The sequence below is a fragment of the Meleagris gallopavo genome, chromosome 7, assembly GCF_905368555.1.
Source record: "Meleagris gallopavo chromosome 7, MGAL_WU_HG_1.1, whole genome shotgun sequence".
NCBI classification, from domain to species: domain Eukaryota; kingdom Metazoa; phylum Chordata; class Aves; order Galliformes; family Phasianidae; genus Meleagris; species Meleagris gallopavo.
The window spans coordinates 22,188,250-22,213,221 of NC_139410.1; the positions used below are offsets into that span (position 1 = coordinate 22,188,250).

Consider the following 24,972-nt stretch of genomic DNA (forward strand, 5'->3'; position numbering starts at 1 on the left):
AGGTGTATCATGCTATACCTTATTTCATTTGCTCAGATGGAAAATATAACGGAAGGGGAATCCCTACATCTTTTTTCCTCTCCTCTTTCTCACTCTAATTAGGTGAAAATTTATCTTGTCAGTACTTTTTTGTTTCTCATTAGTGTGCTTGGAAATATACCTGTAGTGGACAGACCTCTCAAACTCCACACCACAACACCAATATTAACTCTTTCTGGAATAATGCATCAAGTTGCTATGAGGTGCAGAGCAAGGGAAACCTGCACATCAGATCCTAAGAAGCTGACCATGGACAGAGGGAGCAGAGCAGCAAAGGGTACTAAGAGCAGGTGGGGACCAGGTAGCTCTGGAAATTGCCACCTGTAGTTATGACTTTGCCCTCAGCATGGAGGTGGGGCCAGAGAAGGAAGGCATGTGGCTACAGACATATTCTTCCCAGGGCAGTTGTTTGTGGATGAGTAAGAAGGATCATACCCTGAGCTCTTCAATGTACTTGTCAACATACTCTGTTTTATTATGCTTTCTGTATTATTTTTTTCCTCCCTTACAAAATAGAGCTTTAGAAAAATTGGCTTAATTGGTTGAGTTCAGACTTTGGGCCTTCCAACTGAAGCTGGCAAAAATGAAGGAATTTCTTTGTTCTCAGCATTGCTTTAGCAGCAGAGCCGAAGCAAGTTCAGGGCACCGGAAGGGAAATGCTGTAGTTGCTCGTTCTGTACCCGCTTCTGATAACTGCACAGTTACTGCTATAGGTCTGTCTGAAGCTATAGCTGAATTCTACTTAATACCTTCTGGATTCAGAACGTATCTACCAGGCTGTGTGTGTCTTGACTGACAGAAGCCCCATAGCATAGTTGCTATCCTGTGGTCTCCCTGTCAGCAGATTGCCTGTTTCTTTCCTTGGTTTTGTCCTGGGCCAGATTCATGAAAAGTCAGTCGCTTTGCCTTCAAAGCTGCAGGTATGTGGAAAAACAAATGAACCATATTCAGATGTGAGGAAGGAGGGAGGTATGAGTCAAATAGAGCTGTCAGGGACCACCCTTTGACATAAAAACAGCCTGTTGTTGCCACCATACTGGAGGATCTTGCTCTTGATTTAGAATTACCAAGGCCAGCTTTCTGTATAGGATGAGCTGTAGGCATGAGGCATTGCAAAATCAGTCTCCTTTCTCTACTCTGATTTAGAGAGAGAGATGGATTCTACTGCTGTTCCTTTGAAATGTGCTTTGCTCTGAGCCACATGCAAATGAAGGAAACGTGGATGTGGTACTCGGGGATGTAGTTTAATGGGTAATACTGGCAATAGGTGAATGATTGGACTAATTGATCTTAGAGTTCTTTTCCAACCATTGTGATACTATGATTCAACACTGAACTTCTTCAAAAAAAAAAAAAAAAACCTGAGGTAGGATAAGACCACATTTGTGCAGCCTGCTGTGTAAGGCTCCAAAATCCTAGTTAGAGTAGCAACCAGCATATAAACTGCCCACCTCCTATTTTTATCTTTATACGTGTATTTGGAATTGAGAAGAAACCAAACAAAATAATCTGAAAGGTTTACTCAGCCGTGTTTTAACAACAAGGTTATACCTGGGAAAATAGATTGCTCTTAATTTCTGTAATTTCAGATGGAAATCTGAATTGAGAACTCACATTGGACTATAGATCATGCGCATATTGCAAACATCAATGCTTCTGGTATGGCGATCTCTTTCACTGTGAACACAACTATCAATAAAAGTGAAGCCCAGTCCATATTTTCTTCTACACCAAACCATTCCTTTTGGCTTCTTCACATGCTGGAGCTTCAACTATTAAAATAGATGGCTGGAGCATAGTATTGGTGCAGTCAGGGTGATATGGAACTAAAGGTGCTTTAGAAAACCCATCTCAGAAGTACGGTGAGTGCCATGCACTACCTTAACACCAAACTGCAGTCATCATAGCAGTGATGCTTCAGGAAATTGGTGTCCACCTCTCCGGAGGGATGTTAGGAATAAGAAATCGTTTCCTCAGGGCACATCACACCAGGGCCTAAATTGCAGAGGTGCCGTGCTCTTTGTGCTGAAAGAGGCACCTAAAGATATGCTGTGACTGAGAGTAGGTCTTCCCTGGGAGCTGAAGTGCCTGTCCATGTTTCAGTGGGGCTTGCAGCAGAAGCAGGCCTGTGATGTGCCTCAGCCAGCCTTGTTCTGCTGACTTCCTGGGCTTCCCACTTCGTTTTTCCTCCGCTTTGGGATTTGCCCTGGATTGTGCTTGGACTGTGAATGCTTCCAGATGTTCTCAGCCCTCAGGGGGACAGAGGCGCGCCAGGCCCTAATTGGTATGCAAGCAAGACCTGTGCAAGGGGCATATAAAACATTACCTATCCCTTGGCCAACGCCTCCTGCCTGGAGGCCTGCTGGTTGCTAGTGGCAAAGGGGAAGGAAAGTATCACAGCCTGGTGGAACGGTTCCTTTTATTACTGTATCCCTGAGCAAAATGGCCAGTGTGCTAAGTGGCACCTGGATGAAAGGGCAGGAGAATGCAACAGGAGGAAGCAATGAGAAAGCAGTCCAAGCCAAAAACATTAAAAACCTGAAGGAAAACATTACTTCTCTTGCTGCTGCCAAGTTTATTTCAGTATGTGGCAACCTGCTGAAGTACGTTCTTTTATAGGGGAGGAATTAGAGAGGACAGGACCTTAAATTCCTCCCATTTGCTCAAGAACTCTAGCAAACACCTCCTCCTTCTTCCCCCTCCTGCTGGTCCGATTTTAAGGAGATTTTAATTTGAGCCCAAAGTGCTGGAACATAGACAGGAAACTGCTTATAATTTGCAAAAGTGTATATAGTTTCATGGAAAAGCAACATATATACCAAATCCTATGCCTTTCAAATTCTTCCCGGCAGCCATCTCTTCTGGCCTCAGGACAATGAAGTCTCTGTGTTCAGGTCTGTTTTCAGTCGAAACGGTCCATGACTGCTCTTTTGTGACCGAACAGAATGCAAGGGCGAGCTGGAGTGAGTGCTCAGAGCCTTAATTGCTTTAGGTCATGTGGCTGCCTCTGCCGCTGCAAGTGGCAAAGCACATGCAAGTGAGGAGCATCTTTTCTGCTAAGGGTGGACTTCATTTAAAAAAAAAAAAAAAAAAAAAAAGCCATAGAGGGGAAATTTAGACCTCTATTGGAAATCAGAGACAAGGTTCCATCAACTTTGACAGGACCAGGATCTTAGCTATTGTGCTGTGACAAATAGACATGCGCTTGCATTCATGTTTACTGTAAGGTCGTTGTGAGATAGAAATGCCCTTGGCTTCAGCTGCTAAAAAAATTGGGAGTCCAGCCTTTCCACTTGCCCTAGAAAGTCTGAGGCACAAAGACAGAGTAAGCAGACAATGAGTTGCTTGACTGGCAAGCACAAATGTGAGCTTTTGCACGTACAAAGGATTGTTTGTGCAAGCAGAAACTACATGCAGGATGATGAGCATGTGGCCATGACAGCAAGGTCTTCAGAATGAAGAAATCATATCCAAACCCATCACCAGTTTGATTAAGAAAATGAGGGCAACGTTTTGAGTACCATGTAATTTGGCTATGGAATGATAAGAAGTCTCTTGCCTTGGGTAACCAGGAGGCACATTAACTCTTGGACAGTGGGGGCTGGAGGAAGATGACAGTGCTGCTGTTCGCATGGAGACACTTAAAAGAAACCATCCACATAGAAGACATCATTAGAATATAGGCCACATTGCAGCCTGTTCAAACACTGATGGCCAGATACTGTTGGCAAGCAGTAGCCTGGAACCAGATTCTCAGACAGTATAGATGTGCAATTGTGCATGCAAAATGCATGTCTAATTGCTCAACTAATTGCTGTGAAGCTATCAGAATCCCATAAAATGGGGAATAAACAGAGGCTTTACTTATTCTTTGCCACTACACTTGTTGTACACTTGTGGTAGTGGCTCAGCTATGCTAAATATTCAGTTGTGTCCTATGTTAGATATCTCAGGCAAGATATGGATGGACCAGAGCATTGTTCTGGGCTGTAATGTTACTTGATTTTTTTTTTTTTTTTTTTTTTTTTCTCCCCAGAGGTACTTGACTGAAAACAGTGAAATCCCAATTTCAAAACCAGCTCTTCAGAGTCCTGCCTCCAAGTGCTGGACTTTGTAATGCGATGTAGCTTAAGTTATTTGCCCAAGGGCATCTTAACTTCTATGTTTCCCTCCCTTTTTTTGGAAATTGAGGTTAATTATGCTTAACTATCTTCATCAGTTAGGCATAACTCATGTGAGTGAAGTCTCATGTTTTCCATTTGCAAGGAATCCATTTCTCTTCAATTTACAGTTCTTTTTTGTTGCCACTGAGCTAGATGCCCACTGTCTAGCTACAACAACTAATATTTTAATCTGCTGTCTGTGACCCCACCTACTAGCTCTTACTCTACGTGTGCAGGCCTATCTGAAGATGTGCTGAAACTCTGAAGAGGGATGCTTGGTGTTTGCTGCCAACATTTTGTGAGTGAGCAGGCAGAGTTGCTGTCTCACCTTGGACAGAAGGTGGTGGTATTGAGATTTTATGTCTTTCCTTGAAAATGCTCCTCCACCTAAGCATAAGTGGAGCATTACCAATTCATAAGCTCCAAATTTAGGAATTTATAGCACAAATCAAGAAGTAGCCATAGAAAACATTGAAGGTCAGTTTGTGCAATGCACCTGTGCATCACACTACTGCCATGAATCCCTTTCTATGAATCTGTGCTTCTGGGAGTACAGTCCATCATTCCAAGATGCATCACAAAGGTAAAATGTGTATTTAGAAGAGAGGTGAAAAAGAGGTCACGCAGCCTTTCAGCGTGTGGTGAGATCCAGAGGTTCTGCAGCTGGGGGAGAGGACAATCTCCAGCAGTTTGGGTTTACTGATATGCAGAAGTCAAAAACAATGGGATTTAATGAATCTGGTCCGTTTTAAAGTCAGCATATCCTCTCAGCTGGGCGGAAGTCAGGGGTGTTCATAGTTTTGGACTTGAGTGCAGCCAACTCATGAGTTGGGTCCGCTTCCAGAATTTGGAAGCTTTGGAGCCCCTGGGTGCAGCCCTGTCACTTCTAGTTATCATAATACGGTTCAGATCTCCGAAGAAGCCAAATGGGGCCCAGTTCTCAGCAAAATTCTGATTACATTTCTGCTGAGGAAAAGTCCAGGGACAGTCAGTCCATTTGCAAGTATCTTTTATAAGGAGAGGAAAAACTGGATTAAATCCTAGCCCTGGAAAGCTGCACAATGGGTTTCCTGGTTCTTATTTCATTAGCCTGCCTAACCCTCAGAAATACATCTGAAATGATGCAAAATGTCACAAGGAATGGCTCATTGACTCTATGGGACTTGTGCACAAGTCACCAATTGCAACAAGGTGCTGTTGTTTACCGATAAGATGGATGGCTTCTTGATGCATTACTGACATGTAGCTGATGATGGTGATACTGATTTTTTTTTCTTTTTTTTTTCTCTGTAATGGAGTGACTGAAAAAGTGTTCTTGAAAACGATGACAAAAAGGCTGTGGTCCTTTCATGGTGGTGATCTGGAAGTGCTATTTTACCTCTTTTTTCATGGTTGGAAAGGGAAAAATAAACCCCCTTCTGTTCTAAGACAGATGCTGCTGATTGTCCTTTTCTTCCTTCCTCTCCCACTCTAAACCATTCAATTCCTGGTATCCACATGAAAAGCTAAGGCCTTTCAATAAAAATACATGCCAAGAAAATGTTGCTGAAGCTCTCTAGGTTTTGGTAGGAGACTTTCCATTCAGCCTTCTCTACTATCGAGCTGAATGAAGAGGTTTGGTATCAGGTTCTTAGAGATCTTTCTGAAACATTTTAAATACAAACAAGGAGGTCTTTTGCTACTTTCTATTTCCAGTGGAAATAATAACCAGTTCTACAGTGCCATTTAGTTAAAAATAAATGATGCAGTTGTACGCTTCTCCTCTACTTTCAAATAAAGGGTCTTTCCTAATTGTTCTTAACCCGTATTGTCCAGACTTCGTCCAAGTCAATTCCATCAAGTGCCCTATCTTTTCCTGTTGTAGGAACTGTAGAAAGGGCTGAACAGGGTCATAAAGTTTTAACTCCATTGTCACAGCTAGACTATCCCACATGCTGGCTCCTGGTGAGTCTATGAAGATGATTTCTGCAATGGCAGAAATCTGGATTCTATACCACAGTAGATCCCTTCAAGTCCTTGCGCTGCTGCAGGGATTCGGCATGGCTCCAGATGTGAAATTTTGTGACAATCAATGGGACTGCTGCAAACCTGCAGGGAGAGAAGTTCGTGGCTAAAGACAGAAGATGGAGGGAAGTATTTCATTTTTGTTTCTAAATGCAAAACCGTAGAGTACTATGAAGAGCCTGAAGGCTGTAAGGTTCTGGGAAACACCTGTGACCTGAGAGTCAGATGATGCTTTGCCTCTTTCCATTTCTCTCTTAACACAAATATGACTGGAGGCAATCCATTATTCTGTTTCCAGCCTGTTGTGCTCTGAGGAATAAGCCGCAGAGGGTGCTCTTGCTCCGCCTGAAAGCAAAAAGCCCGTTCATCTCATGTTCGGTCTCTTCCTCCTTTCCTCTTTTCCACCCCCTTCTTCTAAATACAAGCAAACAAGCAAGCCTGCTGCTTCGTGAACTTTGTGTTGGAACCACGGAATCAATAGTAAAGAGCCTTTTCCAAACACCCCCTTGCCTGCGTTGCAGGCAGGCTGGGATTTGGGCCTGAGCTCTGAGGGGCTGTGCAAAGGAGAGCCAGGTAGGGAAGGCAAGTGGATGTATGTTGTCATCTGTGCCCAAGGGAAAGGCTGTCAACAATAGAACAACGGGCTGGCCAAAAGGAGAGCTGCTCCCCTGCTCCTGGCCTGGTCTGATGCAGAAAAAAGAGTGTCCTGGCAGACATTGAGCTGGATGCTCAGTTTCAGGGTTGAGGGTTTCCCATTGTGCTGTCATTGTACTGCTGCTCTGTTCTGGGGAGGTCCAATATGTCATTCTACAGGAGAAACGTGCTGGTTTCCTAATCCTAGATATGAGCCAGGGTATTTATTATAGCAGCCTGGGGGTGCCTCAGCTTTTCTAGCTGCTGGGCACAAAGGTGATGTGTATCCTGCCGCTGCATGCCTGTTCAGAGAGCTGCTTTCTCTTCCCTAGGCTGGGGCTGGCATCTGTGGATGCTCTGTTTTTCTTGGCTTTTGTCTCCTCTGGAGAAGGAAGTACCCAAACACTTAGAATCATAGAATCACCAAGGTTGGAGAAGACCTAAAAGATCATCCAGTCCAACCGTTCACCTATTACCAATAGCTCCCACTAAACCATGTCCCTCAACACAACATCCAGTCTTTCCTTGAACACCCCCAAGGGTCGGCTACTCCACCACCTCCCTGGGCAGTCCATTCCATGGACTTGTCCATAGGCATTCATCTCCATCAAAATCATACCTTTCTTCATATGTTCTCTCAGACTGAGTACTGCAGTAGCTCGAAACCTTATCTGTGGTGGGTTTTGCTGCTCCCTTCGTGATAATGATAGGGTCTGTGATGATAACCATAATGAAAGTCTGTGTTTTGGCCACCAGAAAAAAAACATTCAGTTTTCCAATCAGGAATGGCAATCTGTCAAGAAAGTGTTTGCCTTACATGCTGCTTGCCCGTGGAATGCCTCGGTGCAGGGCAGCTGCTTTGTGTAAATGCACCTTGAGTGTTTAGGAGTATAGGGACTTTTTTTTTACAGCCACAGAAAACAAATGGGAGGGATCCTTAGATGCATTTCAATTCGTTGACCTTCCTCAAGACAATAGCAACTCAAAGCAGTCTTTGCCTGGATTGCTCTTAGAATCCCCCAGTGATGGAGATTTCACAAACTTTCCATCCTTCTGTTCCAGAATTTCACTCTTCTTACTTTGTTGATAATATCTGGATTACACTTCCCATTCCTCACACCTCTTGGCTAATCAGTCACCAAAGAAATGTTCTTTAGAACATTTTCTCTCTGTTGTGTGAATCTGCTCCATAATTAGAAAATAATACATCAGTGTCACTTTGGATCTGTATGCTGATTTAGGAACTGGCTTAATATGCTTTGGGCACATCAGCAACTTGCATTTTTTGATGTGTAGATGAGCATGCTGCTGCAGTGCAGTATTGCTCACAGTGTAGACTCAGCTAGTGAAGGGGCCATTGTGGTTAGGTGCTAAAAATTTCCTTTGACAGTTGTGGAGATTTATTCTTTCTTAAAGAAATGCTCTGCAAGAATCTCATATAGGCTAGGACCAACCATGCTTGATGATACCCTGGAGAAAACATTCTTTTAGTGCAAATCTATATAAGGTTAGGAGTGAGAAAACGCTGCATAGGGTGAAATTGGAAGTGGAATTTATTCTATTTTGTCCTAAGCTTTACAAAAAATTAACAATTTTTAGCTAAGTTCGTGCCACAGTCTACAATGAAGGGCTAGGTCCTCCAGAGGATGAGTTTCTTCCTCCTAAAATGGGTGTTTAAGTTAGGTGGTAATGGGAGGAAAATGAAGACATGTTAATCTATTTTTCTTATAATGTACTTTTGAACTTCACAAGGTTTCCCATTTACTAGTGTCAGTTTAGCTAAACAGTCAAAAGCTATCAATAATCTAAAGCTGCTGGAGATATTTATAATTTATAGAACAGGATTTGCTTGCTTAAGAAATTAACAAATAAATCCCCATACTAAACACTTCAGAGAATACTGAAGTCTTGCTCGTGACCATTTGCTAAGAGAAAAACCCGCAGTCACCAAGTAAATCTCTTGTGCCTCATTTAGACTTCTATTATATGTAGCTAGCCCTTGAAAATAAGCTGCTTTCTGCCATCCCCTGAAGACCTGTGGTCATGGAACATTTATCCATTTTTCTACATGATTTCAAAATGTATTATTATTTACTTTGATGAACACTCAACATGAGTACCATGTTTATGGAATTACCTATACCAAAGTAGAGATGTAATAAAGCTATTAATCTTTTCATCTGTTCTCTGTAGCCAGTGAAAGGATTAATCATTAATTATCAGAGCCATATGATTAGTTTAGCTTGGAATGTTTTAGAAAGTGGGAGCAGTGATTCTTTTTTCCTCTGAGGAGACTAATCTAAGGCTGTCATTAGGTCTAAGGATGTTTAACTTAGATCTTTTACCAGGAGGCACTCTGCTTATACTTCTGGTTAATCCATTTTGAAAGTGGTACAAATGAAAATACTCCTTCCAGAGAAGGGGATTCTTATGAAGGCAAATAATATGCTTTTGTACCTTCCTCTAGTCCATTGCATGCTCCAGCTTGGTTTTCCTTGAAGAAGTAAGGAATTGAAAAATGGACAGAATCATTTATCTACTCCCAAACTTTCCTTGTCAGCTCTAACTAGATTTCCATTTGGATTTATTTCTACTTATTTCCATCCTGGTGCAAAACGTTCTTCTCTACCCTTTTATATTGCAGAAAGGAGTGTTTTTGTTTTTTGTTTTTTTTTTGCTAAGTCAGACACATTTCTGGCAGAAAATCACACCTACCTTTTCTCAGTAGCTTTCAGTCCATCATGCAGTACCCAGTAACCTACAGAAGGCAAACACCTCCTTTGTAATGTCAAATTTTACATACTGAAATCTTCAGTTGGAAGATCTTCATTTAACACTCTGAGATAGGCTTTGAAATACAAGTTTATCATGGGTATCTAGCCAAGCAGTTCCTCAGCCCTGCTCAATGTCCTTCCTAACTTCAAGCATTGTCGTCTCTGACTTCTTATGCAGTGAAAAATTAGTGTGGAATTTTTGAAGGGTGGATGGATGAATCGGTGGATAAGATCACGTATTCTAGGGCTAAATGCTTGAGGGGTCTCATGACATAAAGGCATTTATTGCATCCATTTATTTATCTGGAAGAGGAGTCAGAACTGTTGTGGGAGAGTCACTTTGGTAGACTCAGCACAGGCTTTGTCCTCTGTAATTTGGAAGTCACCTCTAAGATCGTGTCTAACCATCCACCTGCCACCAATATTGTCTGCTAAACCATGTCTCTAAGCACCACAACTACATATTTCTTGTACACCTCCAGAGAAAGTGACTCCATCACCTCCCTGTATAGCCTCTTTTAATGATGATTAAAGGTATCTCACAGGTTTCTGAAAACCTATAGGAAAGAAAAGATGAAGGGATGTTTCTCTAGTTCTTTTCCATCTACAGCCTTGCTCCTTGGGTCTCTAGTAGCAATATACCCTAACAGGATCTTTTACCTACATGAATGTAACCACTTTGTCAGTTCTAGACAGTGACATGCTTCTTCACAAGGCAAAATACTTTTGGGGGGAAAAAAAAAAAAGGCAGTGGGAAGTCAGAAAGTCTTTTGAAGCATTGAAACCTGGTGACTACTCTTGCAACACAAAGTACTTTAAACCAAAGCAAATAAAAGAAAGGTGGGAATGAGCTGTGCAAGTTTACTTGTTTCCTTATCTCTTCAATGTTACTGTAGCCCTTCTAGCAAGGGGAAGAATTCAGCGTACTTCACGTTTCTAGCTCAAGCTTTTTGATTTCTGAGGCACTTGGGTCTCAGTCAACAACTTTCTACCTGCAACTTTCTGAAAGTAAAGATTTCATGTAAACTCCAACCCCCCCCCTAAGGGAACATGGGGCAGATGTCAACATTTTTGTAGTTATTCACCCTCTGCCAAAGCGCACACATGACTGGGGGAGCAGAATGGTAGCAGTAAAATCTACCAAAGCTAACAAACAAAGGCAGCACCAAGTCAATGTCTTTGCTGAGCCCTCTGGCACAGAGACAGGTGAGGGGTCAACTGAAGTTAGCCAGGTTCAACTCTCACTCATGGGAAACCTTTGAATGAATCTTGTTGGTGTGGGCTGATAAGAATCCTTCTCAGTGTGTTTGCGTTAGCGAGATGGAGCTAGAAATGTGACAAACATGGCTTTAACTTACAGAAGGACCAACTTTTAAATAAAAAGAGACTGCCCTTTCTTTTTCTCTGGAGCAAGTTCTGTATCCTGCCCTGTTTGCCCTGTTCCAGCTGCAGTTTCTATATAATGTTTCCTCAGGCGTCTCTGAAGCTAGCCTCCAAACCATGCAGCTATGGGAGTGGTAAGAAGAACAAGCCTTGTTGCAATTGAGCAAATCTCTGGCCAGGATTGCTTTGGTCCATGATAACTCTAAGGAAAAGGGGCGGAGAAAAGGGACTGAAGAAAGCATGGCTGTTCTTAACAGAAAGGAACAAGGGTGCATGAAGTGTTGGCCATGGGTTTGTTGTCTGCTGAACGCATTTTCTCACTTGTCAGTCAAGTCTCCTAAGGATAGGTTCCTGTCTGATCCAGTACCTTTTCCTCAAGGTGTTAAGTCTCTGTTCTTCCCTCATGCAATAGCCCTTCTGATCCTTGCATGGAGTGAGCCTACTCTGGGCTGTTTTATTCAGGTTTTCATGTTCCTTCCCCTCTCAGCAGCCTGTTTGTTTGATAAGAAGCAAACTAACCAGTCTTTTTCCCCCCTCTCTGCTCCTGTGTCAACTTAATGTACTGCTGAGGACTTAGCACAAAGATAAGCAATAAATAAATTGTTATTTATCATTAAGGCATTCAGCAAGAGGCTGAACGACCTCCCAGCCTCTCAATGCAGAAATCACTTTGCACAGTGGAGAACTGCTGCCGGGTGGAATGTGTCAGCTGCTTACCAGGTCACGGGCACGTTACACAGCCATTGGAGAAGCAAGCTGAAGCAGTGGTATGAACACAACCATATGCTTAGCGTTAAGCCAGTGAGAAATTCCACTGAAGTCAAGGGGGTTTTTGCACGTGCTTAAGGGCTTTACTGGATTGGGGCCTACCGAGGGAAGAATGGACTGTTGGTCCATCAGATGGGATTGGACCAAGAATCTTGCACCCCTCTTCTTGCCAAATCCCGAAGGATGACTGTGATTCACAAGCGAACTGGGTCGTTGGAAAGAACAGAACTCAGCTTGTCAGATGGCCATAATTTTGCTGGTTGGATGCTATCAAAAAAGTGACTTTCTTTTATGGTGTTTCGGTGCCCCTTGTAGGGTTTTTGTTTGTGCATGCACTTTTTTTTGTGTTAAACTACCCAAATTCAGGTAACACACGTGATGGAACACGTTCCCTCATCATAGTTGCTTGGCTGTTGATACAGATGAAAAGCCATCAAACCCTGATTAACAACAATATTTGCAGAGTCAGCAGATAAGTTCTCTGACCTGCTACAGTTGTAGAGCAACAACATTGCAGCAGGCAAAAGATTAACCACAAAGATTGTTGAAAAGAAAAGAAGAGGCAAGATTTGTCAGATCAAAGAGAATAAACTTGATGATACTTAGAGATTAAATTGTCTCAGGATGATATATGTAGCCATAAAAGTCTATAGGAATAAACTGGAACTCAGCTGCCGAGGAACTGTCAGCAGCCTGAGGACATTGTGTGGTCTTGACTGAGTAACAAAGAGGCTAAGAGGAGAAGAGAGATTTGTAGGCTCAGATCTGGGGCTGAGTTTCTCCATGTCCACAGACGCATTGCTTGTGGCTCCCTTTCTCCTTTCCTAGCCAAACCAATAAAATAAAGAAATAAGAATATTGATTCCATCAGAAAAAATTGTTTCACATTTCCTAGTCTTTTTGGGTCCAAGTCCTCATTTGGTTTGTCTTGATTTCAGTGATAGTGTTGTGCATAGAGAGAAAAGGCTTACTAATTATCTTTGGGGTGCTTTGCAATCCTCTTCATAGTTTGCTGTAAGGCAAACTTTGTTTTCCCTTCCAGAGGTCAATTCAAGAGGGAGGGAGATTGATCCCAGCAGTAAGACTTCAGCCAGTATCCTAAACCAGGAGGGAAGGACTAGGATCAAATCTAGCAAATGAGGTTGGAAGAAATAAGGTCACGGTCAGTGTGTTCTTTCACAAATGGATTACGAAGGTTTTGGAAGCTCTCTCGTCGCAGAGATAGTGAAATACTGCTAGTTTGCTATAGGCAATGTTTAATCTCAACCCTTTCCATCCTCTTGTGAAATTAAATATACAGTTATTAAGGCTTCAAGTAACTGATGAAGAAACAGTCCTAATTTTCCAGCAGTTTTGAACAGAAAGAGAAGGACAAAGTATTGGCACTGTGAGCAGAAACACAGACGTGTGTGAGCTCAGCTCAGAGAATGAAAGTCAGCCATGAAGATAGGACTAGGAAAAGTAAAAGTAATTAGATGGCTTGCCAAGCAAGCCATTTGTGTGGAGCTGACTTCTCATCCTGGAGGGGATACTGTAGCATTTAAAGAGACAAGGCTTTGAATGGTGAAGTTTTGTTGACTTTCAAGAACTGTTGACAAATGTGGTAAATATAAGGGATGGGATGGGTAGATATGGAAAAGGATAAGAGTGAGGAGTCCAGCTCCTGATTCAGCCATGGATTTCATTAGCTTAGAAAAATCACTTAGCTATGGGATTTGCTGTCTACAGACTAAATGTCTAACTGAAAACTGTACTGTGGACTCCTCATAACACCATAGAACAGTTGAGGGGACTTCTGGAATTCAAGTTATTGGTGAGTGAAAAGTGCCTTCAGACCTTTCCCCTCCCCCTTGCTCCTAGGCAGGACGTTTACTGTGGGTAAAAAACCACTCTTGTTTTAATTGTAGTATCCTCTTTGTATTGTTAGAAAGTTCTCAGCATGAGAATCCTTTCTTGGTGAGTCAGTGCATAACTCATTTTGTCTCTGGGTCTTTACTGGCTTTTTTGTTTGTTATGGTAATAGTAGCAGTTATTCCCTGCCACCCTAACTATAGTCCTGTCAAGATAAATGGTTTGTTTCCATATTTGTTTTTCTATTAAACGCTAGAGAAAAAAGATATAGATTCCTGTTGATCTGAGTGCCTCTTCACTTGCTCCTGTATTCTATTTCTTTTAAGCTCTACTAGAAACAGAAGCACTAAATATGTCTGGCTAGGCTATCCTGTAGATCTACGTTTCACCAGCTTAGTGGTTTGGAAGAGGAAAGAAGCTGTCTCCAAAGAGTGCTGTAGTGTGTGTGTGTGTGTGTGTGTGCTCAGCATCTCACTGCATCACTGAGAGCTCTGAGATTTGGGTTGATGCAGCATCCTACTTCAGACTGCTGTTCATTCAGTAGACAATGAAGAAAGATACATCTTTACCTTGAAGGGATGTACCAGTATGTACCTAATTACCTATGTGCTGTGATGTCCTGCAAGGACTGGGGCTCACATGAGATACTTAGATCTTTTTTTGGAGACACCTCCTTTTTGAATGCCCTGTATCTTGTTCATATTTCTTGAGATTTAACCTTTGATACATGTGGGGATACACAGCAATTGCAAATGACTCAGATACAGGAGTTGTAGAAAGCCATTGCCTCTCTGTTTCAAACAAAAATCCCTCGAATCTTCACATTAACAAAAATCCACGTGATTTTTTCCAATGTGGTGTCACATGGAAAGGCATCTCCTCACAGTGCTGTTTTGGAAACACAATAGTAATTTTTGTTTTATCTGCTGTGCCATCAACCCCCCTAGCTGGAGACTCAAACATGCATTAATTCTGCATACAACTGCCAGAAGAGTTTGTTATGGCCAACAGCAAGAAGCGTGTAGGAATCTGTGAGGTGTGTGTGTTTCTGCTGAAAAAGAGCCTCGGTCCCAGTTTGCTGTCAGCTTTCATTACAGCAGGAGAAACTTCTTGATGGAGAGTGGATCGTTAGTAGGCAAACATTGCACAAGAGGGAGATGTCAGGACTGCCTCTAAGGCTGGTCTGTTGCAAAGGGAGTGAGGAAGAAAGAGAAACTGGGAGCTGAAAAGCAAGAGACCAGAAATACAAGGTAGCTCTCAGGAGGTTCAAATGTTAGGCTGACAGAATGGTCAGCTCCTCTGAATGAGGACTTTCGCTCCCCATTTCTCCCTCTCTCACTCCTTTTTTTTTTTTTTTTCATCTTTCTCCTCTTTCCCTCTTTTCCATTTTGTGTTCATTGGTACAAGTTTGGGAAGGATTAAATAAACCCAACAAATGCAGACTGACTTTTCCACCTTTACTGAAGGCAGCTGTCTTTCTGCAGTTGAACCACTGCATTGCTCTGGATGCTAAGCAAATCTCTGCCTGATTTGCATCCAGACATCCAGAATATTGAGGCACATCTCCTGTGACAGTGGTCCCCTTGGAGAGACAGAGCATTGAGTGGGGAATTTATTAGAGGGAATCATTCTGGGGAGGCTATTGTCCAGCCTTGTTATTAAAGCAATACATGGGTTTGTCTTTCTTCCCTTGTAACATCATCTCATGCATAGTAGATCAACAGAGAAATGAGCATCTGGCTGGAGGAGGAAAGCTCTGTCTGGGGAAAGACACGGCATGGGCTCAACCTTTTCAACCATCGGGTTGGGTGATGACTCATGAGGCAGAAAGCCATAGGAAGCCAGGATTCATCCATCATCCTGGCTGCCTAATGATCTGCTTAGTTACTCATTACCTGCTGGCTAAGCTAGCCTGACTCCATCCAGTAGTGCCAACCATAGGACGCTTGCTGGGATCTCAAAGTCAAGAGTTTTTTTGTTTTGTTTTGTTTGGATTTACCTGATAAGAGCTGACATGGAGTGGATAATCATGATTTAGTCAACAGCACTGTTTACTCTTTCTCATTTATTAAATGCATGACATATGTGACTCATCCATTATACATGTTTGGTGAGGTATTGGATCAGGCTGCTCAGGAGTCATTCAGGTGGAGTTACTGTTTCTGGAGGGTTTGAAGAAAAAAGTAGATGTGACAGTGAGGGACACAATCTGGAGTGGTCACAGGCATGAATTGATGGTTGGACTGGATGACCTTATTAGTCTTTCCAACCTTAATGATTCTATGGTAATATCTCGCTCTGAGATGCTGATTACTGCTGCTCACAAGATTACAACCATGTTATGCCCTACAGTAAATGCAGAGAGTCAAACACTGTGCCAGTTTCCTCATTGCTGAAGTCCATGGTGTAATTCCTCTCTGTTTCCTCGTCGCTCTCGTCACTCAGATCTCTGTTAGACATTGGTTCTTACAGGCGTGTTCCTTGGATTCAGACACCCTCACCGCTTTGTGGACAAGGCCTTTATTGGAAGGTTGCTTCACTCTCCCAGGAGTCAGCCCGGAGGTACAGCTCACGCTCCCACAGTGCTGGCTCCTTTTCTCTCTCCGTAACTGTCTTGCATCTTTGCAGTTTCTCCTGCAGACATGGTTTCAGTCTGATCTTTGTCCTGACTTGCTGCTGTGGAATGTGAGGCCTTTATTATTATTATTATTTTTTGCTCCATAAAACAAAAATATGAAGCTAAGTACATCTTGTCGAGACTTCAGTCTTGCGTTTTCTGTCTGTGTCCTCTACAGAAAGTAAGAGCTGCACCTTGTTTATCCCTCTCCTTTTTACCTCCTCTTTGTCCGCCTGCCCTCAGAGAAGATTTATGCCCTGTTGTGAAAGCGCTGTACCTAACACAGCCAGCTCTCACAGCTTCCCTTGCTGTGCAATTCCAGTATGATCTTGCTTCAATGCATACTTGGTTCAGGAACAGTGGGGTGTGTTCAGATGGATGGAGCTGATCAGACCTGAGCCAAACTCTTATTTTATTGCAGTTTATTTCTTTAGGAAGAGCCAGGGTTGAACTAGGAGTTCATTGAGTTTTAAGCTAACACATTTGCTCTCTCAGCAGGAGCAGGCCATCGGCATATATGGTTATTTACAGCAGCTCAGCTGAGGGAGAGTAACCCATAAATAGCAACTTCTCGTGTTTGCTCACAGGCACATATTCTTAGAGAAGGCAGAAACCTCACGTTCCAGCCCATTCGTTAACATTCAGCAGTAGGATTTTTGAAGGAAAATGTCTCCCTAGGTAGGATATCCTATAACTCCTGACCACAGGGGTTTCCTGCAGCTTCACCTCCAGCATCTGGTGTTGTCTATTCTCAGAGACAGGCAGATGGGGTAGATGGACCCCTGATCTGATTCAGGAGGACAGCAAATCCCATGAGCCAAATGCAACACCGGAGAAGTATGTCAAATGCATTCCAGATGGATGTCCCTGGAGAGAAGTGTCTTAATTCACAGACCAGGCAACGAGACACAAAGAGGAAATGGCTTTCCCCATCACAGTGGGGAGCCTCAAGGAAGGAAGGGTAGCTCACCTTCCTAGGCTAAGCTCTCTGCCTTGGTCTAGTGGCTTTGGTGTTTCTGATCTGAACTGAGAGATCTCTTCACAAGCAAATTTCATCATGATACCTCCAGACAGTCTTTACCGGTGTCCTCTTTCCATTACTGGTTAGTTAATTCAGAGCAGTGACTGAATATCCTCTGCCATGAATGAGGTGTCTCCTGAATGAACTCTGCCCATTCTGACTTTTCTGATCAACGATATAGCTGATTTTAGAGGTGAATCGTGCCAAGGGCAAATGCCTGAGGCAAACCTTCAGATGGGCTATCTTTCCCTTATTTACAGTAGGGTACTTTATCTTCTGTCTCAGAGATAGGTGAGTTGTTCTATAGGAAAAATTTACTGTGCTGCCATTTCTCTACCTACCCGATGTTTAATTGTTGTTTCACAGGTCTGTGGAATATCCTAGACCTCACATTCCCTCTTCTCTTTAGGGTACATGTTCGTGTGCTTTATTAACGGGTGCAGTAGACAACTCTTTGGTGACCAGCTCTCTAGTCATGCATTGACAGTACTTATGCCATTTCTGTTGATTATTTGGGAGATTAGTCCCAAGCCTTGCACAAAGACACTCTGCTGCCCACATCTCTTAGCAGGATTCCAGATTGAAATGCACAGACAACTCCAAAAGCAAACACCAGCATAATTTTCTATCGGCATAACACTTAAAAGTTCTTGTGAACAGGAAGGTCCCAGTGTGCTAGACCCTGCCCATAACCAAGGAGAGAGGCGGAACTCTTTAGAGTATATTAGCCAAGCCGGTGGAGCTGAAGAATAAGAGTTTCAGAGCAGGGACTTACCAGGTAATAGGAAAGTTGTGAAAAATAAGGTGTTGTACAAAAAATCCATCTCCATCTAATAGTAAATACAGGAGAACTACACAGATGAGGTGACCCCAGTAACCTGATTACTGCCTTCCAAACAATTGGGTCATGATCCCAGCAGCTGATGATTGACGTCCATCACAATGAAAAGGCACGGCACATGCTCACTCAAACACTGCACCATTGATGAGGAACAGATTTTTCACTGGCAATATTGATTCAAGAGACGCCAAACATGTACAATGGAAAGGACGGATGGATCTTAGGAAGCACGTACTTTGGAGCCTCGCTTGCTGCTGGCTAGCTTTGAACACGTTTCTGTCCTTTCTCCTTATAGAAGCATGTTTTTATGCGTAGCAATAATGTGTTTTCATTCCCATGGTATTTACAGATACGCACTGCTTTCTGGCAGGTTGGTTGCAGATGACAGGTTGGGAAGGATTTCACTTTGCCTGTGTTTTCTCTGAGAGGTTAGACAGTGTGTGGGGGTGGTGTTAGATTCCCCATCTTTTCACTAAGACTTTGTGCTAGAGGATCAGGAGGATCACTGACAGGTGCTACAAGATGGTCCTCTAAAGGGGGTTCTGTTTGTGTACTTGTTAGGTCAAGTGGTGTTATTTAAGCATATGTACCATGGTGGGTGTTGCAAAAAGGTTCTTCCAAGTTGTTCATGGCAATGAAACCATTTCAGCCGAGTTGGTAGTACTGCAGTCAAACCATCTGCTTTCTCAGAGCTCTTGACTGTGTTGCAAACATTTTGTGCTGTGGAGGTTCAGGTTGGTAATTAGAAAGATCTTCACCAAAGGAATGGTAAAGCATTGGCACAGGCAGCCCAGGAAGGTGATAGTCACCGACCGTGGAGATGTTCAAGAAACATTTAGATGTGACACTGAAGGATCTGGTTAGTGGGGATGGGTTGAAATAGATGATCTCAGTAGTCTTTTCCAACTGTAATGGTTCTATGACTATGATTCAGCAGAGAGACATTCTGGTTATCAAGTGCCTTTTTGTCATGTTAATGTTCATTCTCAATGCCCTTGCTGAGGTCACAGGTCTCCTACTTTGACCAAGTAGCTGCTTCAGTCAGAAGAAAGAGAGCCAAGAGGTTCTTCAGCCTCACCCAAACATAATCTTCAAAGGTTGGTGAGGATAGAGAAATAGTTGAGATAGTCCTGAGAAAAATGATGATTTAATGTGAATCTCCAGCTTTATGTAGCATAGTGGTTATAGGTAAAGGACCCTGGAAGATTGGTGTTATTGGCTCTGGATCCCATTTAGTGAAATGCACGGTAGCCTGATGCAGTCAAATTCACAGGTTAACAAACTGGAGGGATGGTGGGCAGGGATGCCCATCTCTCTATATCTGAAAACATGACAGTTAAATGTTAAGTAAGAAATCAGAGAGGTAAAGATGCTTGTCTAATACCATTGTACCAGGAACTGACATTTTGCCCTCATAAATTAACTACATGGAAATTTCCTGTGTCTAAATAAGCCTTGTCAGAATGTCTCAGATAAATACAGAGTGGGATCCTTGCAACCTCAGAGATCACTAGGATAAGATGTGAGGGCTTTAAGTAACTAAAAGAAATAATTGCTGGCTTGAGGGAATGGCAAAATCAACAGAAAAGACCCATTTTTTTCTAGTCCTTATGATAGCCAGGAAAACTTCAGTAGTCTTAAGAGCTTTGCTTTACCTTTTTATTTCCACCAGAAAGCTGAATTCCCCCTGCTTGTGTGTGGTTAGATTTCTTTACTGAAACAGCACTGTTCTTATGGTATTTTATTATTTCTAGTACTGTTGAGATACTGCTTCTGAGCTCTGTGTGGGGAATGGATTTAGCTGCTAGGCATTGCACAAACTTAGAGCAAAGTCATGATCTCCTTCCTAAAGATTGCACATGTAAGACAACACTTGGGGCATGTGGAAGTGGGAGGAGAAACAGGACAGCAGGTGAAAGGGACACCTGCAGTCCAGTCTTTGTCATGGATCTTAAACTCCTCCTACCAAAGATAGGGTGGCTCCTAGCATTCAGAGGCCTCCTGTGATCCCAGTGGACCTACATCATTATTGATGAGGAAGAAATAATGATACCAGCCCCTGTCTTTTCCCTGAGCGTGCTGGAAACACAAATGCAGTGAGAGCCCATGGGATGTGCTTGGATACGGCTGTCTTGCAGCCATCCTGCTGCTTCAGGACTGGACATTCCCAGCTCAGTAGTGCTCTGTGCAGCCTGTTACACTGTTTTTGATGTCAAGCCAACACTAATATTTCAAAAACGTATCCTTTTCCCCTATACTGTTCAGCATCATAACTCAGCTGGGCCTTGGCATCAGCACTGCATGATGCAGGGGCGGAAATTCTTGTCTGATCCCAGCTGATGGGCCGCCCAGACCTAGGAACAAGAGGATTGATGGTCTCAGTAAGCATCTCAGCTGCTAGCTCTGTTGTCTGTGCTGCAGAAGGATCCCTGCCTATCCCTCTGGGGCCTGTTCTCCCATTCCTTGCCTGGTGCTGATGCCTTTTAGCAGCTGACAGATCACCATTCCTTTGCCTCTTGTCCCGAGTGATACATATTTCACTCGTGGGGAATTTTCAGTGTGAGGAAGGCTCTGAGATCCAAGCCTCATCTCGCGGGGCATCCGTGTCTATATGGAGTTATTTTTTCCCCCTTCTGTTCTTTTAACTAGTGTTTTTAAGAGGGATAAGAGATGAGCCCAGAATGTATTTATTGAGCCCAAGGGAGATGCGTGCATCTGTAAAATATTATTAAGATATCTTTGATGAGTTGGTTTCACCTAAAGGCTGGAAGGAGTGTGATGCTTACATGGCTCCTGGGGGATGGAGTGGAGCAGGGGAAAAGGCTCTTTGCTCAGCAATACTCCTTTCATATTCAAGGAACAAATGGCACACAGGCTCTAGTTCTCAAAATACTGAATCTTCTTGTTCTTCTGGCTGCACTGGGTGGGAGAAAAAGCTACACACTAGGCTCACCAGCATCACACACAGCAAGATTTCCATCACTTCTCTCTTCTGATAAAGCCTCTGATGTGTTTGCCCCACTCCTCTTCTGCCTCCTACAGAGATGTACTTGCTAAAGATAGCAGTCACAACTTAGTAGTCTTTAGCCTTCTGTTGTGTGACCTTCTTGGGTGCTGTTCTCATCACCTGTACAGGCAAGCTGAGCTATACCTATGAGTAGTGAACCATCTGAGCTCTAAGCCCCCAAAGATACTCCTCCTTGTAGGTCTCGTGATATTTCTGGAGAAAGATGAAATTTAGAATCTTAAGTAACACCTCTTACAGTGTGTTTAAGCACCTTTGACTAAGCTGGAACTAAAGCAGATGAATTCAACCAGCCAGGCTCACTAGCCAAGTCATTGCAACAAGGTCTTCAAAAAGTTCCTGGATGTTTCAGTAGCAGAAGGTCTTCAGAAAGCCAACAAGAGGCAAAACACTGGCACCTTTTGAAGCCTAGAATGGTGCAGCTCATCCTAAAACGGGAAGTCAAAATTTTGGTGATTTATATCCTCTTGCAGCCACTGTTTTCCACTGCTTACTGAAAGGATCTGAGAACAGATCTTTGTCTCTCAGATCACCTCAGCTAGGTTGGAGAAATCCATCAACCCTAATGGCCCCTGCTTGTCCCAGATGATTTCCCATCCCAGTTTCAGAGACCAATCACTGGTCAAAGCACTGCACCACCTGTTGAAGAGTCCTGCATCCCAGGGCAAGGTATAAAACAATCTTTTCTTGGATGAGACCACCATCTGACATTGGTGTTTTCAACCCCTTCCCTGAAAGTTAAATAAACAGTAACTATAGTCCTGTTGTGACAGGAAGCAATTCCAACCATCTACTCAGGAGAAGGGTAAGTGTCTTCCCCCTTTGGGCTTTAATTCTCTTTATGCTTATGTAATGACTGAAAATCCTGACAATAAAGTGTAATATTGAAACCATAAAGAGGTAGGAAAGGGAAGAGAAATTCATCTTTCAAAGTAGTCTCAATATCCATTCGATCCTTTCAGTCTTTGCAGGGGGGAGGACCCATATCCTATCACACACCTGACATTGCCTCTAGCAAAATTAGTCACGATGGCCCCATGTAGGGTTTGAATTTATTGTTTGCAAACTTGGCTAGTCCGACCACTGGCCTGAACACCTGTGGAGCCTCAGAGTCCAGACTATTAGATTAATCTGTCAGTCACTCTATATAACAGCCTGTCCTCCTCTCCATTCTGGTCTGACACTCCCTTCCCAACTTGGTGTATAGCTCTGAGATCCAGTTTCACCGGAATGTAAACAGTGTCTGAATCCCCCAGCTTCCCCACTTTGCTTCCGTTGTGAGTGCACTTCGGGTATATCGGCTGCTTGAAAAGTAATTATCCTCACTTCCCACCTGATAAATTAAAGACCCCCAGGTTCTCTACTTAATGGTGCAGAGCGGTCCAAAAGTGATTCTCCTGCAGAAGCTGTTAGGAGAATGTCCTAGCAACCCCACACCCCTCTGGACCTCATTGTGCTGGGATGACAGCCCATTAATCAGCCCGACCTGGCTTGGAGATGGCAAAGGTCGTGCTGCATGGAGTCTAATTGGAAAAACAAATTCCAGCCCTCTGGAGCGCTTCCTGGCAGGGATGAAGGGGGGGACTTGCTTCGTTTCACACTTAAGTACCTTAAGTATTTTCCAAGGCTGGAAGACCACTGATGTAAAGGGTTTGTACTTCAAACAGAGGAGCACAAATCCCTAGGGCTGTGTCTATGCTGCTCTGAAGTGTGTTTCTGGGAATGACTGGGAGAACTAAGAGCTCCCAAATCAACCTGCTTCATGTCTGGTCAGTGCTTCCCAAGGAGACAGAGATTAGAACTGTTGGAGCATATACAGGCCCACACTTGGTGAGCATGACCTTGTACTGTGCTGGCAGATTCACTGTCCACAGGCACAGATGAAAAGAGTGTTGTCAGACTCGGGATAGTCCTGAAAATACAATGTGGCTTGTTAGTGATTTCCACATAAGAAAAGCTGAGCCACATCAAACCAGAAGTGCAGTTGCCCCCAAACCCTCTCACTGACAGAGGCATGTAGTGGATGCCTGGGAAAGGATGATGCTTCCCAGAGGCTCAGAGGTGCTGTATCTATGATTAGGACCTCTTGATGGATTGCTTTTCCATTAATCTATCCATTCAGGTATTAAGCACATGCGAGCTTTTTCTTCTGTTAGAGTTGCACTGCTCAATGATGCATTGTGTGCCTCTTTTTCTTCATTCTGTACCTGCCTCTTTTCAGCAGTACATTATGAGGGTCAAACTATAATCATCTCCTATTCATCTTCTCTGTTTAGACCTCTGCAATGCCCTCTTTCAGTTGTAGAGATGTGCTTTCTCCTTAAATGTAATGGTATTGGAAATGTACACCGGTTTCGATTCCAATCTGTACTACTCAGGAGGCTGGAATGGTTTATTGCAGTGGTCCTAAAATCCATGAACCTAGGAAACAGTAACATAAATTAGGTTATCTGTCCATGAAAATATCTCCTCTATCCTGGCAGGTGGTGGTGTTCACAATTTGATAAGCCAAAATAAAGTCAAGCCAGGAAAAACAATGGATAAGCTGCAATATATTCTTGTGTTGGCTTAGTACAGGAGGGAAAAAAACCACAACCCAAGAACCAAAAAAAAAAAAAAAAAAAAAAAGACCCCTCATTGTCAAACATCATGCTTGATCTTTATGGTCCCATAAAGAAGTCCCGTAGATATAGGATTGAATGCATTGGCAAGCAAAGAAGTTGCTGCCATTTGGCTCAAATACAAGAATAGCATTGTGCTACAGTTGTTTTCTGATAGAGTCTGGAGTAACTGCATGCAGTTTATCTTCTGATCCTTTGGTGTAAAGCGGCATATTCCTTCATCACTAAGAAAAAGGCTCTGTAGCACTGGCAACACTACAGCTGTGTCACTATGCAGCACCTTCTTTCCTACCCACGCTGGCAAGTGTTTGCATATATTTAGCAGTGACCCCAGCAATCTTGTTTCCATTGTCAGGAACACAGATCAGCATTTATTTGTGCTGATTAATTTAGTTTGCTTCTTTTCCTTTAGTAATTTCAGGCTCTTGTTTTTGCTGCAGGTATAATGCTACTGAGTCTGTAACACCAGCGTTTTGGATGACAGCTTATGATACTGAGCTGTGCTTTACCCACCTACACTCCAGTAATACAATGCTAACTTTATTCTGATATAAGAAAAGCAGTGCACAAGTCTCCAGCCTTTCAGACCAGAAGACTTTCCAACTAATTATGCTTTTGTGTTTCTTTTCCTTATCTATTTATACCGAAGTTCTTCTGTTTGGTCGTATACTTCTCAATTATGTCTCATCTCTGTGTAAGCAGAGATATTCACACAATAGCACTGAGACTCAGAGAAAAATGTTCCATGTTCAGACATAGCCGTGTCTAACTGCCTTGGCACAACATTATCTTTGGAGCTTAGGGCTGTGCCACCCATCTTGCAGGGAACTAACAGAAGAGAGTGAAGTAGGCAAGGACCAGTTTGTGGAAGTGTTACATGAGTGAGAATTGCCTTTGTGCATGGGGTGAGAGGGTTACTTGGAAATTTCTCAAGGAACAGTCTGTCTTCATTGATACAGGATAAAATACACGTAGGCTACCCCATTCTGCCCTGCTTCAGCTAAAGGACATAAGGCAAGCATGAGGAACATGACAAAAGGAAATTAATTATGAAAAGAAAGAAAAGTGCTTTTCTTCCACTCTGGAGATCTGGATCCCCATCCCTCGTCATTTTCATCAGCATCATCCCAGTGGCTTGCAGTGGCAAGCTTGGTTAGGAAGCTGGTCCTTGTTGCAGTTTGAGCAATTCAGAACAATTGTTTTTCAGGTGCACAGAGCTTAAACCTCAGTTT

General features: G+C 43.0%; 1 long non-coding RNA gene across 2 annotated transcripts in view; it reads left to right on the forward strand.

Annotated features, from left to right (window-relative positions):
* Nucleotides 1-16,060: 16,060 nt before the first annotated feature.
* Nucleotides 16,061-24,972, forward strand: part of LOC146544000 (uncharacterized) — a 148,872-nt gene continuing 139,960 nt past the window's right edge. For both annotated transcript variants that reach the window (XR_014884386.1, XR_014884385.1), the window contains exon 1: nucleotides 16,061-16,177. This is a non-coding gene — a long non-coding RNA (uncharacterized LOC146544000). The remainder of the gene's footprint in view (nucleotides 16,178-24,972) is intronic.